We start from the raw sequence: 16,242 nt of genomic DNA, 5'->3' as shown, positions 1-16,242 counted from the left end.
AACTGCATCAGTACACAGTTTGTTTCAGCTCACCTTTGTCCATTTGTCACTGTGTCAGAATCATGTAACCACGACAAGAATGCTCCTCACCTCTACTCTCCATACAAATATAAAGCTGCAGTTGGGAGAAGCACATGGAACATTTGAGTCAATCAGGCAGCTCAACTTTGAGAGCTTTGTGCAAAATGTAAAAAGAGTTCATGATGTTGGGCATAATCACTTTTTAAAGTATCCTATCATACTCGAGGGGTGTTTCTTGGCACAGTGGTAGACCTGAGTCAGAAGCTCCAGGTTCCAGTCCTACTCTGGGATTTGATGTGTGTTGATAATGTGGCCAAAGGGGTTTATTATCAATCTGCAAATCCTTCCAGTAGCCCTGGTGGCAGGCAGATAGGCAGTAAGAGCAAGAGAGTCTCCTGTTCAGCCAGAACCTGCAGAAAGCAACAAGCAAACCATCGTACAGTGCCTTGCCAAGCATAACCATGGAAAAGTCTACAATATTTAAAGGTCGGGATTTTCCGGTACCACCTGCAGCAGGAATTATCCTGGGTGGGACGGAAAATTTGACAGACCAGCCAAAGGTCAGTTGATTTTAGACAGGAATAAAATCCAGACCAAAACATACCAATCTGCCTCTTTGGGCCCAAGTCCGGTTGTTTTTTGTTGATTAGAGATTCCACACCACACACCACCACCAACCCCCAACCCCCCACCCCCACCCCCCCACCCCATTATGTATGATTTGAAGAAATATTGTTCTTGAAATATTTTGCTTTCTACTAAATGTGTAAAAAATCTTCTCATGTTGGCAAGTACTACAATAGATCACAGCTTGTTTTCATCCAAGCTGATTTTTATTCAAAATATCTTAAATGAATGTGGCTTTGGATGAAAACAATCCTCATACTTAAAAGAACCATCAGCTTACTTTTTTCTCACTGGTGAACGATTAGTGATGTTCCTAAAGGGACTGCTGCAGAATCAGTCAGTGACTGACCCTAAAGAACACAGGCACAAATCTATATTTAGATTTACAGTGTCATATCCGTGTCTTTCTGCTATTGATTCTGTTTTGCAAAGCTTGGTCTCTCAGCTGTGAAATTAAACAACTTAAGCAAGAAAAACCCACTTCTGTTAAATTGCTGACACTTTGATCTTTATCATATCCAATTTCCAATGATTATTTGTGTTAATGCCTACTTGCGATACCTGACCTAAATTTCACACTCTTCTTCCGCAGGATTTTTTGAATGGATCTGGGGTATAGGTGAGGGTTGAAAATGTTCTTGTGGCCATGACCTGTTGTGTCCCCCACCTCAGTGCATATCCCCTCAATTTTGAGACTTGGCAGTAAGCGCAGTTAAAGTGGATGCAAATTAGGCTGATGTGTTCCTCACATTTTACTTTAATTAAACAGCAGACACAAGGGATGCTTGTTAGGCCCAGGTTTTAATGCTGAGGTTGACAGACAGAAGCAAGATATGGTTCCAAAACCAATGTCTCTGCAAAAGCCCATAGAACAATGCTCTGCATAGGGCCAGTTACGAAGTTTGAATTTTGTTTAAATTGTTGCTGTTCCTTCAGTGTTTCAGAGCCTTCTAGTACCTTGGTGTGAACATTGGAGTGCTCTGAATTTCTCTCTGCAGTCTGGTTTCTAATGGTCAGGAAAGATGCTATCAAGATGACCAGTTCATGGCTACGCCTCACACCGCCCCCACTGATGCTGATTCTGACAGTCATGTACAAGGGAGAGGCATGCTGCAGAATCCTGGAGAAACCATTTGCAATGTGGCAATTTTTACCCCCAATGAGCTCTTTCTGAGGAGGTGGGAGAACCAACCTTCAAATAATAGTCATCGTGAGGCTTGAGATTTAGCTCAAGTTAGGGACACAACTATGTGGTAAATGAAATTTTATTCAATCAGACAAGACTGGAAAATCCAGATTACATTGGGACTAGGATGACAGGATTCGGTACAATTCCAGTTGGATTCCAGGTCAGCCTCAGTTTAAGTGCTTAAGCATTGTTTATTTGGCTATGGATTGAATATTCAATGAGACTTCATACCTTCACACAATACAAAAGCAAAATATTGTGGATGGTGGAAATCTGAAATAAGAACAATAAAAGCTGGAAAAAACTCAGCAGGTATTTTATACCTTGCTTGAATATCAATATTTTATCAACACCAATGAAAGTTTTTAGCATTGATAATTTAAGTGACCATCAAACCGATGGTTCAAAAGCAGATACCTTCCCCAAGTATATCTGGTGGAATTGGTGGGAGTTTGCCATTAGGCATCCTAATAGTGTCATTACTGATAGAGATCAGGTTGCAGAAGGAAATATAGCTTTTAAATGCTAGTGGAACTAGAACAAAGCAAAGTGACAAATACATACAAAGGACACATCCTTCCAGTATAATGCCCATAAATGAACTTGACATCATAACCAACATGTGACAAAATTACTAACTAGTTTTATTTCTATGGAATGTACACAAATTGTATTCCACATCTCAACTATTTTACCAGTACTATCTTTGTACATTTTTTCCCTAGGCTGTACCTTTGCAATGGATGAGGTGGATAAGAAAAAGAAACAATTTTAAAAAGATGAGCTAGAGAACGTGGGAACTTGGTGATGCAGAAACCTTGTGAAAGTGTGCAATTGTATAGAATCACATAAATTAATCGCAGAGGGAACATTCAGCTCACTGTGCCTGGTGCCAGGTCTATCTCTTCAATTAAATTATCTAGTGATTCCACTTTGCTGTCCTTTCCCCATGTTTGGAAAGTGTACACAATTCAAAAAGTGTACACAAAGCAAATTTATATATCAGCAGAATAATGAATGTCAAGATTTTAACGCAGATGCTGATGCATCTCACATCATGTTCTTCGGTAAATGAAGCAGCAATGTAGGTATATATAGTGCTAGAATGGAGTAGTACCTGACAGCTAGAAGCTCGATATATGTCGATCCAAGTGTTCCATGTGTTGTACCACACAATTTTCAGGTTGTTGGAATTAATTATTTTGACATCATTTGAAATCAACTATTTGAGCTTAAAGCTATTGAAACAGAATTATTCTGTCATATTAATACTTCAAGGCTCACCGGTTATTGTTTTCCCATATTTTAAAATTGATCGTACTTGTGGTTGTGCTTTCCAACACTAATATTTTTAGTTATAAAAACGTCCAAGGCTGTTGGTGGCATTTGCATTGTTAAAAACAAACAACATTATCCTTTATTCATAAATCCAAAAACCGAGCACATCCAAAAACTGCATTTTTTTGAATCTCGTCCACCTTCAGCACAGAAAGTCTCTGACCTGAGCTAACATGAACCTCGCTGACTGCACCTAACCTTTAGCAGAGGCAGTCTAGTTGTTTGTCTGCACTTGACACGAATCTTACAGAATCACAGATGATGCTGTTTTGTTTTTTGTTTCAATGATGCACACAGGCTGTCGACATAATAGCTGAGCTAGCTTTATTGATAACACATTTTCCTAACGAGCACATATCTGCAGTAATTGAATTCTATTGAGACAGGTTCCAACATGTGTTATCTGACCTTTAACCCTCAGGTCAGGTGACCCAATTCCTAGTACAGAGTACTGTAGTATCTAATACTGGAGTCCACTACCACAATCAACTATTATCATGACAGATGCTACGGGTGGGAACCTTTACAGGTACCCCATATTTGTTATTCAGTGATAGATCTTACTTTGCTAGTTATTTTATTTAGACTATAGCTAGCTAGGCTTAGGCTATTGTAACATAAGTTTATATGTGGTATCGAAAACCAGAATTATTTGAAATCCAAAACACGATCAGCCCCCATGGTTTCAGATAAAGGATAATCAAGCTATATTGAAAAAGTAAGATAATTCACACCAGATAAAATAAAAATGATTCCTTATGTCACTTCTAGCTCTTTGCCAATCATTTTAAATTTGTGTGCTCTGGTTACTGACTCTGGAAGATTTTACTTCTTCAAAATCGTTCATGTTGGACACTTCTGTCAAATTTCCTTTCAACATTCTCTGTTCTAAGGAGAACAATGCCAGCTTCTCCAGTTTATTCACACAACTGAGGTCCTTCATCCTTGGTACTATTCTGGTAAATCTCTTCTTTACCCTCTCCAAGGCCTTGATATATTCTTCCTAAAGTGTAGTGCCTAGAATTGAACACAGTACTCCAGCTGAGGCCTAATCAGAATGTTCTAAAGGTATGGCATAACCTTCTTGCTTCTGTATTCAATTCCTCAATTCATAAAGCCAATGATACCATATATTTTTCTCACAGCCATCTATACTTGACATAACATCTGCAAAGATCTGTGTACATGCACCACAACTAGGAAAGATGGGAGGAGGCTCAAGTGGACACTAGCATTAACTGGTTGGGCTGAATAGCCTGTGCTGTATATCCTATTTAATCCTATGTCATCCCATGTAACCACCAATCTCTGTTCCAGCATCATCTTTAAAATTACACCATTTAGTCCATAAGGTCTCTCCTCATTCTTCTTACCAAAATGTATCACTTCACGCCTCCCTGCATCAAATTTTATCTGCCATGTATCTGCCTATTTTACCAGTCTATGTTCTGCTGAAGTCTGCTTCTCCTATCTTTTTCACTGTTTACTACATTTCTAAGTTTCCTATCGTCTGCAAACTTTGAAATGGTGCCCTGTATTTCCATGTCCAGGTTAATATTATATCTCAAAGACCGCAGTGGTCCTAATAGTGACCCCTGGGGGTCATCATTGAAAACTTCCCTCCAGTATGAAAAGCAACTTTTCACCACCATTCTCTGCTTTCTGCCTCTTATCCAATTTTCTGCCACTGCCCCTTTAACTTTGCTAACAAATATTTTATGTGGTTTGTCAAGCACCTTTAGGCCTGATCCTATGTTTTTTCAAATGCCTTTTGACTGGACTGGATGACTCTTCTACTTTGAGGACTGCCAACCTTTTAAGTGCCTCCCCTTTATTTACTTTTATTCTATCCAATATTATTACTGCCTGCTCCTTTACTGCTGCAGCAGCAGCACCCCCTTCCCTAGTGGAAAAATATTCATTTAGTGCCACAGCCATGCCTCTGTCTCCATGAAAAGATCTCCTTTTTGGTCCCTAATCAGCCTAATACATTCACTGTTGTGACCCCTGTATGAAGCTTGAAGAAAACTTCAATTGTGAAAACTTGACTTCACCTCATTCCTCCTGAAATCTTGTACCTGTGAGGTTTTTTTTAATACTCGTTCATGGGATTTGGACATCGCTGGTTAGGCCAGTATTTATTGTCCATCCCTAATTGCCCTCGAGAAGGTAATGGTGAGCTGCCTTCTTGAACCGCTGCAGTCCACGTGATGTAGGAACACCCAAAGTGCTGTTAGTAAGGGAGTTCCAAGATTTTGACCCGACAGTCTTAATTAGGGTCAAAAGACCCATGTCCTGAGATTCATTGTCAGGTTTCAGGTGGTTGTTTTCCAGTGGCCTTGACAATAACTTTGATTCTCAATTCTTACACATAGGTCATGAGTGCAAGCATGGTGCCTTGAATGCCATAACCAGTGCACTGGGAACCTGAAGACTTGTTGGGTCCATGCTGGCTCTGCAGAGCAGATGTGACCCTTGACTGTTTAACCTTACATTCATTCTGACATGCCTCTGTAAGGATCAGATGCCAATTAGGACCATATACACCACGTCACCTAAACTTAATGGAGTCTTGCCTGAATGCACACCATTAGTAAAGGAGCCAAGCTCATTCTTTATGCATTAAACCCTCGAGTCCAGCACTCAGCTGAGCCAAGCTCTCCATGGTTTGAGCAGGAAATTTATTGGATGCCCCTTCAATCAGCCAAAACTTCTTGTGCTGAACTCCTCCCACACACCCCGGGGCCCCTCCCCGATGGATATTTTTTCTAGCTTGGTTTTTGAACTGTGTCATTCCTAGGTGTGATTGAAAATGGTGCTGCTGACATTCATCTGGGAGACTAGCTTCTAACCTCCCCCTATCATCCACCAAGTTCCTTCCATTCTCCTCCATACTCACTGCTTCCTAATCCCTCTCCCTCCTATCACCATTCAACCTCCCAGTTACTCTTGACCCCATTATTTCCCAAGTGGACATTCCTTTAATGCTGACATCCCCATGCCCTTTGACATCCTGACCCCTCCCCTTCTCGAGGCCACCTGCACCCCGACTTTCAGACAGACCCGCTGCCCCACAACATGAGACCATCTAATACTGCCCCATTACTTTTCAGCTACTGACTTACAGGATCCCGATTCCTCCCCTGAATGTTGCTGTGCCACCTGCTTCACAATACCACGACTCGAACCCCAAGGACCAAATTCCTTAGGTGATTGACCATGCCCAGCGCACCACATTGTGTATGGCTGTCACTGCCCAGAGAGGTCTTCCTCCACCCAATATCCCCCCAACAGCATGTCCTCAGCCCCAGGATGGTCTCTGACTCTTCCTTGGACAGTCTTATAACTCTTATCCCAGGACAGTATTTCAGGACTGCATTCTGTTCCTTGACCACCAGTCCTGCCTCTGTCTCCCCCCACCAGTTTTGTTCACCTCCCACCCCACCAGTCCTGCCTCTGTCTTCCCTCTCCCTTCTCATGTTCCACATCCATCCCTGGTCTTGCCTACCTTGGGGCAGCTTGTGATACAGATGCCTGGTATCTCACAGCAATGCTCTTAAAGGTAGGCAAAAGCAGCGTCTACTGACCTCCAGGTTGCTGATGAACTGAAGCTCACCAGGTGCACGCCACTTATATACAATTGGGAAACATACTGTTCTAACTATCCACTGGCAGGGCACTTAATTTGGAGGGGAAACATAATTCTGGCAAGTTGGCCTTTGAATGTGCATTCATGAGATGGAAATGAATACAAACATGGTTCCCGCCATAGATCAGTGAGAAACACGACATGCCTTTAGCCCACCAAAGCCAGGAGAACAAAATTCCAAACTAATTTTCCACTGGCGGGAAACTGACTTTTTCCATCACGCCAAATTTAGTGACCCCGTCCACCACGATTCCCACCGCTGGCGGGAGTGGAAAATTCCACCCAATGTTGCTGAAAATGACCCTTCACTCCCCCAATAACACAATCTTTGTTTTGCATTAAAGTAAAATAACATGCCTACTGAACATGCCAACATACCTTGAAAATGCTTTTGTCCTTAGGGCCAATGTGTAGACAATAACACACTATGTATCAGCAGGATTACTTTCTCAAAACACCAGCAGTTAACATTTCAGCAGATACCGATGAAAAGGCTATTTAAGGCAGTGATTATTACAAATGGGTTTTGTTATTGTGGTCAATAATCTCATCCATCTACCATGATCCAGTAACTAAAATAATTTTAGAAATGAACTGTCAGCAAGCAGGTTAATCAAAAAGAAACTACTGGAAAAGGGCAGTTATGGCTTGATATTAAATTGAGGGTTCAAAAGAGATTGCTTGCCCCTTTTCCCACAGAATTGTTAAGCACAGCTAGGCTATGATTGGCATGTCAATTATATTCACAGCCTTAAAGAGCCAGACTACAGAAATCTCAGACAATTTATTGCCTCCTTTGTAACCCTTCACATCCAGACTGAATCCTCCTCCCAGACGCCTTACCCTTACACACACAACCACATTGTCTCTGAAATCAGTTCCCAATCCACAGTTTCAGACGTAAACTCCTGTATTTCATCAAAATAGCATGTTTGATCCAAAATAAGGTTATAATCTTTTAGTTTCATTTTACTTTTAATGAGTGCTGTTGGATCTTAAATTGTTGCTTCAAAAGATAATTCCAAAGCAATAATTTTGAATTCAGTAGCAGGGGCCTGGAGGTCAATAACACACCATATTTTCTAAATGTCATCTTTGCAAGGGATCAAAATATTGTCCAAAATGTAATGTCTGTGGTATTGAAGTACAACATATGTTTTGCATTTAACAGGTAATACTGCTGTACTGATGCAAACACTGTAAAACTTTTCAAGGAAGGCAACAATTTACCATGGTTGACTATTGAGAAACGGGCTGTAATGTTGTTTAAAAGGGGATTGGATAAATACTCGAAAAGGGATAATAGAAAAGGACACAAGAAAATAAGATGAAAGTAGATTACCCACATTTGGAGATTGAGGGCCGAATGGCTTTTGTCTGAGGTGTAATTTCTATGAATCTGTGATTCAGTTCAGCAACTTATGCATTTTGCAACAGGAAAGGAAACAATGTTTAATACTTAAGATTTATTTCTGTAACTTTTCAACAGAACCAGCAATGGGAGCAGTGAGAAACAGATATCAGCTCTTTAACCATAAAATTGTACATTTGTTTTGATGCTAATGTGCATTTTTAAGATACCTAGCATTTTCATAGTGAACAAAAATATTTTGAAAGGATTTTAAAATATTATAATGCTGTAATCAAATTAAGTTGCAGCAAAAATTATCTATCTTTCAGAGTGTTGAAATGTTAAGTCTAGCATTTTAGTCTTCATGCTAAAATGGGGAGGATTCTATTCCTTTCTGTTCTATACTCTGGTCTTGTACAACTATCCAAGTCCCAGGAAATTTCAATATTAACATGATTTATAGACAGAGTAAATATTTTTATACACTGTAGCTGGAGGCAATAAAAGTCCATCTTGTTAGTTAAGAATGTCATCAAGTACCATTCAGTTCTCTCAGCTAAAGGCTACTGTGAGATGGTCCATTTTCTGAGATTCTTTATTTATATACTAAACCAATTAGGTTGCATCACTAAGAGCATCTAAATAGATAACAAATCCATTGGAGCACTTTATCACTGTCAACTGAATGGTTCAAACTATAATATAGGAATCTTCGATTTCTGTATGTGTATCGCCCTATGCAGTATATCCTCCCGTATATATTTTACATTTATTACAAACCTCTCTGTCATGTCACAAAAGATCTTTGCATTCATGCTAAATTCTAATTCAAATCTTTGGGGGTAATTCTGACTTTGTGCAATAATGTAAAATGCATGATAGTGAAGCAGGAGCCCACTTTACATCTCTCCCAAGATTTATTTACCAAGGGAGTTGAGAAACAGGCTGCTACCATCCATTTCACACTACCAAATTATCCCCTTTTTCATTTCCTTCACACAGCTGTCATTTTTTACTGGAACTCTAGGAGAATTCTTCATGTCAGCTGTGGCTCAGTTGGTAGCACTTGTGCCTCTGAGACAAAAGTTTGAGGTTTCAAATCTCACTCCAGACATTTGAGCACAAAAATCCACTCTGAGGGAGTTCTGCACTGTCAGAGATGCTGTCTTTTGGATGAGACATTTAACCGAGGCAGCATCCCATGGCGTTATTTTGAAGAACAAGCAGGAGAGTTATCCCCGATGTCCTGGCAATATTAATCCTTCAATTGAACTCACTAAATCAGAGTTTTGGAGGAGTGTTGGGGGTTGGGGGGGTGTGGGGTGGTGGGCTGGTGTGGAGTGGGGTGTGGTGGAGGACAGAGCGTGGGATTGTGCGGGAGGTGGGGCACAGGTCGCACAGGCACCCCCCCCAACCCAACCCCCAACAAGCCGATAGGGAAGCCACCAGGTTAAAACACCTGCGGCAGTGGGCAGAGACCCTTAATTAGCCACAAGGGCCTCAATTAGTCTCAGGGCAGGAGGGCCATCTGCCATCCACCCTGTGCCAGTAAAATGCCACCAGCAGCAGGAAGGCAATGGGCACATCATCCCCTGCTAACCCACCTGATTTTACACACTCCTACCCATCTCCCAGCATACTTTCTGGGGCCCCATAAAATTCTGGCCTAAATCTCTATGAAGCGCCATATATATTTTTCTGTCTGAATGACGCTATATAAATGCAAGTTGCTGCTGATGTAGAACTCATTACCACCACCTCAGCATTGCAGTTAACATGGTTGGTAACATGTGGCACCACTAAAATTCCATTTCTGTTGATCAGTATACACACCTCACCACACACGGTGCTGACCCATTGAAATAGGGCTGCTGCTGATAATACTGCAAAGGAATTAGTTACATTGTTCGCATGCTGCCTTTGTCACATATTAGGGTGTAAATCAAGTGTATAATATTTTCCAACTTCTTCTGTTACCACCATTTATTTATGTGGTAAAAATATTGTGATGTGGACTTCCCTGTAATATCCAAAACATTTGTTTCCCAGGGACAATTCCAATGGGGGTTGACTGTATTATATGTTACTACATTGACGTATGAGCTCAATATAGCGGATGTGTTCCTTACCCAAAACAACGGAACACTACTGCATGTAGATATATTTTGACAAAATTTGATAATACATAATATATGTTATTAGAAATTGAAAATAATGCATGGTACAAATAAATAAATAAAAGCAAAATACTGAGAGTGCAGGAAGTCTGAAATAGGAACAGATAATGCTGGAAATAGTAAGCAGATCTGGGAGCATCTGTGGAGAAAGAAACAGAGTTAACAGACTGAATTTTCACCGAGGTTCAGGATGACTCAGGAATCTTTTAAAAATGACAGGCAGGTGCCAACTCCAGGATTCCTTATCCCATTTCCGGGCTGTCCGATTTTCAGGAGTGCCTTTAAAGCGTGCGAGATGGTTTCTATCAAAATCCTGCATCTGGCACACTCAACCTGGCCAGCTCTATTGCGGAGATAGGCACCTCCAACTCCTCTACATTTTTCATCATCGGGCCAGGTTTTTAAAGATTTGTGGTTCATGGCCCCTCAGAGGAATCAAGAACCTTAGTATGCATGAGGGGACCTTTTAAAAGGTCAGTTCAAAAGGTCCTCTTCATGCTCCCCAATGCCCAGCTCTGCTCCCCCCCACCCCCCCCATGACCCCTCATGCCACCATATGTTAAGCTATGCCACTCCACCCACATCTTATGACCCGTCATGCCCCTTGTGCCAAGCTGTGCCCCTCCACATATCCCCCATGTCTGATTTTCTCATGGCTTCTCATACCCCCAATGCCAAGAAGAGGCACTTCCATGATCATTGACCCACTATACAGTAACCCTATAATGACAGTAAGACCTGTAATAAAAAGCTTTAAAAAAGTAATACATTCACAACTTTCTATGTTAAAAAAGTCATTTCACTAGAAGGTAATAATGATGTTAATCATCCAGACCCTTTAAAGTATCGATAACAAAAACCAGAAGTTCTTGAAACCACTTAACCTTATGTAAATAAATATTGTGAAATTGTCTGCAGAGATCAGAGAGTCTGAGCTGAAAATTAAGCAATGTTTCAGGTCTGTGACATTTCACCAGAACCAGGAAACAAATGAAAGGTGGTTAAAACAACAAAAAGGAACGTCTGTAGGGTGGACTGCAGGAGAGATTAAATGACAGGTGTGTTCATGGTGCAAGTCAAAGAGAGTGGTATAGGATAAGTAAAGAAACAAAAGGTGTGGCTACAGGTGGTATGAATGGCAGGATCCTGAAGAATTGCCATTTGAAAGCAAAGGAAAGGCAAAGAGAGAGAAGTGAGGGAGAAAAAAAAACAAACCACTAAAGAAAAAGGAAAAAAAATGGGGACACAGGTTATGATCTCAAATCGTTAAAATCAACATTAAGTCTGGAAGGTTATAAAGTGCGCAATCGAAAGATAAGATTCCTTGAGCTTCACTGAGGCACAGCAGGAGGCCCAGGGCAGAAAGGTCAGAATGGAAGCAAGGTGGAAAATTGAAATTTAGAGTAGCGAATACTCTATACTAAAAAGAAATATAAGTAAGTCACTGTTTCACCTGGAAGGCATGTTTGAGAGCCTGGAGAGTGAGAACAGGTGTTGCACCTCCTGCACTTTATGGAAAGGTACAATAGGGATGGGAGGGGGTGTCCGTAGAGTGCATCAAATGGTTCCATCATGGAGGGAACAGTCCCTTCAAAATGCTGAAAGGAAAAGTAGATGATGTGTTTGGTGGTAGCATCATGTTGGAGGTGGTGAACATGGTGAAGGATGATCCATTGAATACAGGGGCTGGTGGGGTAAGAACAAGGGGAATTCTATGGTGGTTCTGCGAGGAAGGGGAAGGGTTGAATGTAGAAGTGAAGGAAACGGAATGGACTGGTTGAGAGCCCCGTCAACCAGGGTGGAGGGGAAGCCTTGGTTGAAGAAAAAGGAAGATATATTGGAAATGCTAGTAAGGAAGGTTGCATTGTCTCTGTAGCACGTGTTCAGTCAAAGAGATGGGGAGAATGGTATAAAGTCCTTACAGGAAGTGGAGTGTGAGGAATTGTGGTCAAGGTAGCTGTGGGAGATGGTGGGCTTATATTGAATATTGATTGCTAACCTATTCCCTGAAATGGAGACAGATAAGTCAGGAAAGGGAGGTGAAGAGTCAGAATTAGATTGGAAATAGACTCTGGAGAATGGTTGTGGGTGGGAACTGGTTGGGCCTCTGTTCAAGGAAGAAGCAGAGAACCCTCAGTATGTCTTGGTAGGGGATGGAGGTGTAGAAGGATTGGAAAATGGAAAGGAGACGGTGAGGGCCTGGTAACTTGTAAAGTAATGGAGGACATTAGAAGAGTTACGGATGTAGGCAGGAAGAGACTGGACAAGGGCAGAAAAAAAGAGTCAAGATGGTAAGAAAGCAGTTGACCTGAAGCAGGAACAGTCTGAAACAATGAGTCAACCAAGCAAGTCCTGCTTGTGGATTATGGGGTTATGGAAAGGAGGTAGAAGTGGGATGTTTGAGGTTACAGTCTATGAGGTCAGGGGCCATTGAAGGAAGATCTCCAAACAGATGAGGTCAGTGGGAGAAGTAGAAGTAAGTGTCAGAGAGTTGACATTTGATCTATACTAGGTAAAGATTGGTATGTCAGACAACAACATCACCATTCTTGTCAGCAGGTTTGATGACAATGTTAGGGTTGGACCTGAGAGAACAGAGTAAAGCAAGTTCAGAGGGAGATCAGTAAGAATGAATGAAGAGAGCAGAGAAATTGAGGCAGTGGAAGCGTAGCTGGTAGCTCTCAAGTGAAAAGAGGGGGTAAAAGGCCAGAGGGAGATACTCGGAATAAATGGAAATAAACAAGCGATTCAACTTGAATATTAAGCATAAGGTTAGAAAATCTAATGCAAAATTACACACAGGTTAGAAAAAAAAACTTGCTCAGGATACCAGATGTTTACAACAAACTGACATTCAGGGTCAAAGTGTACCTTTCCAAAAAGGAACTAGATAGTTGTTAAGGTGCAAGATTGAGTATTAAATAGATACTTGACAGACTTTTCGAATCAGAGATTGGTAAACACCTAAGGAAATCTTGGCCATAACAAACAGGGGCACTATGTTTTTTTTTTGCATTAACCTGCTCTGTTCTGGTCGATGGAATCTCCGACAGCTGCCATTATGGCTCCAAGTTCTAACATCTCCTCCAGCTTGCAAGTCATGAGTCACATCACCCTCGCAGTCTGTTCTTGCTCAGAAGATCAGCAGCACTGAAGCATGGCCATACAACTGTGAAAGTGGCTCCATTAGAGAGGCAAACATTGTCTTTTCTCAGAAGGACAGGAAGCCAATTCCCCCGACCAGCCTTTCAACCAACGCTTATGTTCATATTGACTGACAGCTGGGCTAGACTTCCTGGCTGCCTCAGAATGCTGCAGTCTGCATCTGGGCCCACTAACAATGGAATCATGAGATCACCCACCTTGGCCATCTTAAGTGACCTCATTATATGATTAGGTCCATTCCACTTCCTATGCTGATGCCACTAAAATAGTATCTTGTAGTAGCACTGAATGTGCAATAGAGCACTTGGAATTTGCAAAAAGATAACTGTTAATTTTCTAAATAGTTTGATATTAGCATGTTATGAAGCCAAGCTTTACAAAAAAAACTTAATTTACTGGCTGGAAACCATTAATTTAATTTTTAAAACAATTAAATTCACATTCCAATGACTTGAAATCACAATCAAAGATGGCCACAGACTTTCATCACTGTACCGTCTACATTCCAAAGCCACTGAAATGGAGACAACCTGTTTGCAAAGCCTCACCAGTAACAATTGCCCTATACGTGTGTGAATGGGGGCCATCTCCTATCCCATTAGGAAAGCTTCCACATCATTACCTGGGTACTCAACTGAGTGGAGACAAATCATTAGGCATAATCACTTAGACAATGGGACCCTGGCTATGAAAGGAATTTCCCCAGACATTATCTAATCATGTAAGCCAGGCAATTGGAATCCACTAGCAATAACCATATTTGGGTCACTGTTCAGTTGGAGACAATGCTCTAAACTAAAATGACTTGGTTCTAACTGATGGTGTTATTGTGGAGTTATGAGGATAGATTTGAATCTTTGAGTGGAAAATAAAACTTCAAAGTGAAGAAACTGTGGCTCCTCTTGCTCAAAAGGAATTGGTCAAAGCTTGTGGTGAGGGAGAAGACGATAAACAAAGAATGTGAAAGCTGATTAAGAAAGAAAATGAGGATTTTTATTGGAGCATTGATGTAACCTCAGGGAAATTCTTAAAGCAGTGAAGGAGAGCCATTATCCAGCATTTAAACAGAAGAACATAAGATATAGGGGCAGGAGTAGGCCATTCAGCCCTCAAGCCTGCCCCACCATTCAATAAGATAATGGCTGATATTCCCCAGTCCTTAAATCATCTTTTGTGCCAGCTCCTCATAGCCCTCAACTCCCCGATATTTCAAAAATCTACCTACCTACCTCCTCTTTAAGTACTTTGAGTGATTTAGCCCCCACAACTCTCTGGGGTAGAGAATTCCAGACATTCACTACTCAGAGAAGAAATTCTTTCGCATCTCAGTTTTAAATGAGTGTCTCCTTACTCTGTAGCTATGTCTTCTACATAGTTTGAAATTCCCCCACGGGTGCAAACATCTTCTCAACATCTACCCTGTGAAGCCCCCTCAAAATCTTGTACGTTTCAATAAGATCGACCCTCATTCTTCTAAACTCTAATGAATAAAGGTCTAACCTGTTTAGCCGATCCTGATAAGTCAACTCCTTCATCCCAAGAATCAGCCTAGTCAATCTCTTTTGAACTGCCTCCAATGCCAGTATATGCTTTCTTAAATAAGGGGACCAAAACTACACCATACTCTAGGTACGGCCTCACCAACACCCTGTACAGTTGTAACAATACTTCCCTATTTTTAAACTCCAACCCCTAGCAATACAGGCCAAAATTCCATTTGCCTTCTTAATTACTTGCTGCACCTGCATGCTAACTTTCTGTGTTTCATGCATAAGAACACCCAGGTCCCTCTGTGCTGCACTTTTTTGGAGTCTCTCTCCATTTAAATAATAATCTGCCTTTTGATTCTTCCTACCAAAGTGCATGACCTCACACTTTCCTACATTAAATTCCATCTGCCAAGTTTTGGCCCACTCACTCAACTTGTCTATATCCCCTTGAAGATTCCTTATGTCCTCATCACAACATTCCCTCTCATCTATTTTTGTACTGTCAGCAAATTTGGATACATTACACTCCACCCCCTCTTCCAAGTCATTAGTATAGATAGTAAATAATTGAGGCCCTAGGGCTGATCCTTGTGGCACTCCACTAGTTACATCTTTCAAACCTGAAAAAGCCCCATTAATCCCGACTATCTCTTGTGTGTAACCAATCCATGCTAATACATTACCCCCAGTATCACGGACCAGGATATTGAGGTCGGCGAGTGGTGGGGTGGGGCCCGCTCACCGACATATAAAATGATGTGGGATGACGTTGGAACTCCCGACATCACCCCACATCATTTCAATTTTCAGGTCGGCAGGGGCGCAGCCAAATTAGCTGTGCACCCCCGACCTGTCAACTGTCTATTGAGGCCACTTAAAAACTAATTCAAGTGATTAATGTACCTGCCCGTCCAACCTTTCGTTTGCGGGCAGGCCGGGAGCCCTGGCAGGCTTCAGGAAAAGCATGAAACCTCATCCACGGGCGGGGTGAGGTTTCATGAGGGTTTTTAAAAATTTAATACAAGTTTGATTAAAAGTGATGGACATGTCCCAACTCATGTGACAGTTTCACATGAGGGGACATGGCAGGGAAATTTTATTTTTGTACATTGACAATTTTTAAATTTGGCACCGATCTCCCTGAGGAAGCACTCAGCCTCAGGGAGATGAGTGCACTCTTTCGCCCACATGTGCGAAAGAGTGCTCTCTAGACTGAGGGAAACCACCACCCCTCC

At 41.5% G+C, this 16,242-nt stretch overlaps 1 protein-coding gene across 8 annotated transcripts in view; it reads right to left on the bottom strand.

Moving 5' to 3' along the window:
• Positions 1 to 16,242, bottom strand: part of LOC121286930 (extracellular sulfatase Sulf-2-like) — a 369,814-nt gene that overhangs the window by 169,846 nt on the left and 183,726 nt on the right. Inside the window, exon 4 of one of the 8 annotated variants that reach the window (XM_041204227.1) lies at positions 34 to 115. The exons of the other annotated variants lie outside the window; for them this stretch is intronic. The gene's annotated coding sequence lies outside the window, so the exon portion shown is untranslated. The remainder of the gene's footprint in view (positions 1 to 33; positions 116 to 16,242) is intronic. 8 annotated transcript variants of the gene reach the window in all.

Source organism: Carcharodon carcharias, chromosome 14 (assembly GCF_017639515.1).
Source record: "Carcharodon carcharias isolate sCarCar2 chromosome 14, sCarCar2.pri, whole genome shotgun sequence".
NCBI lineage: Eukaryota > Metazoa > Chordata > Chondrichthyes > Lamniformes > Lamnidae > Carcharodon > Carcharodon carcharias.
This window is presented reverse-complemented; position numbering and strand designations above follow the sequence as displayed.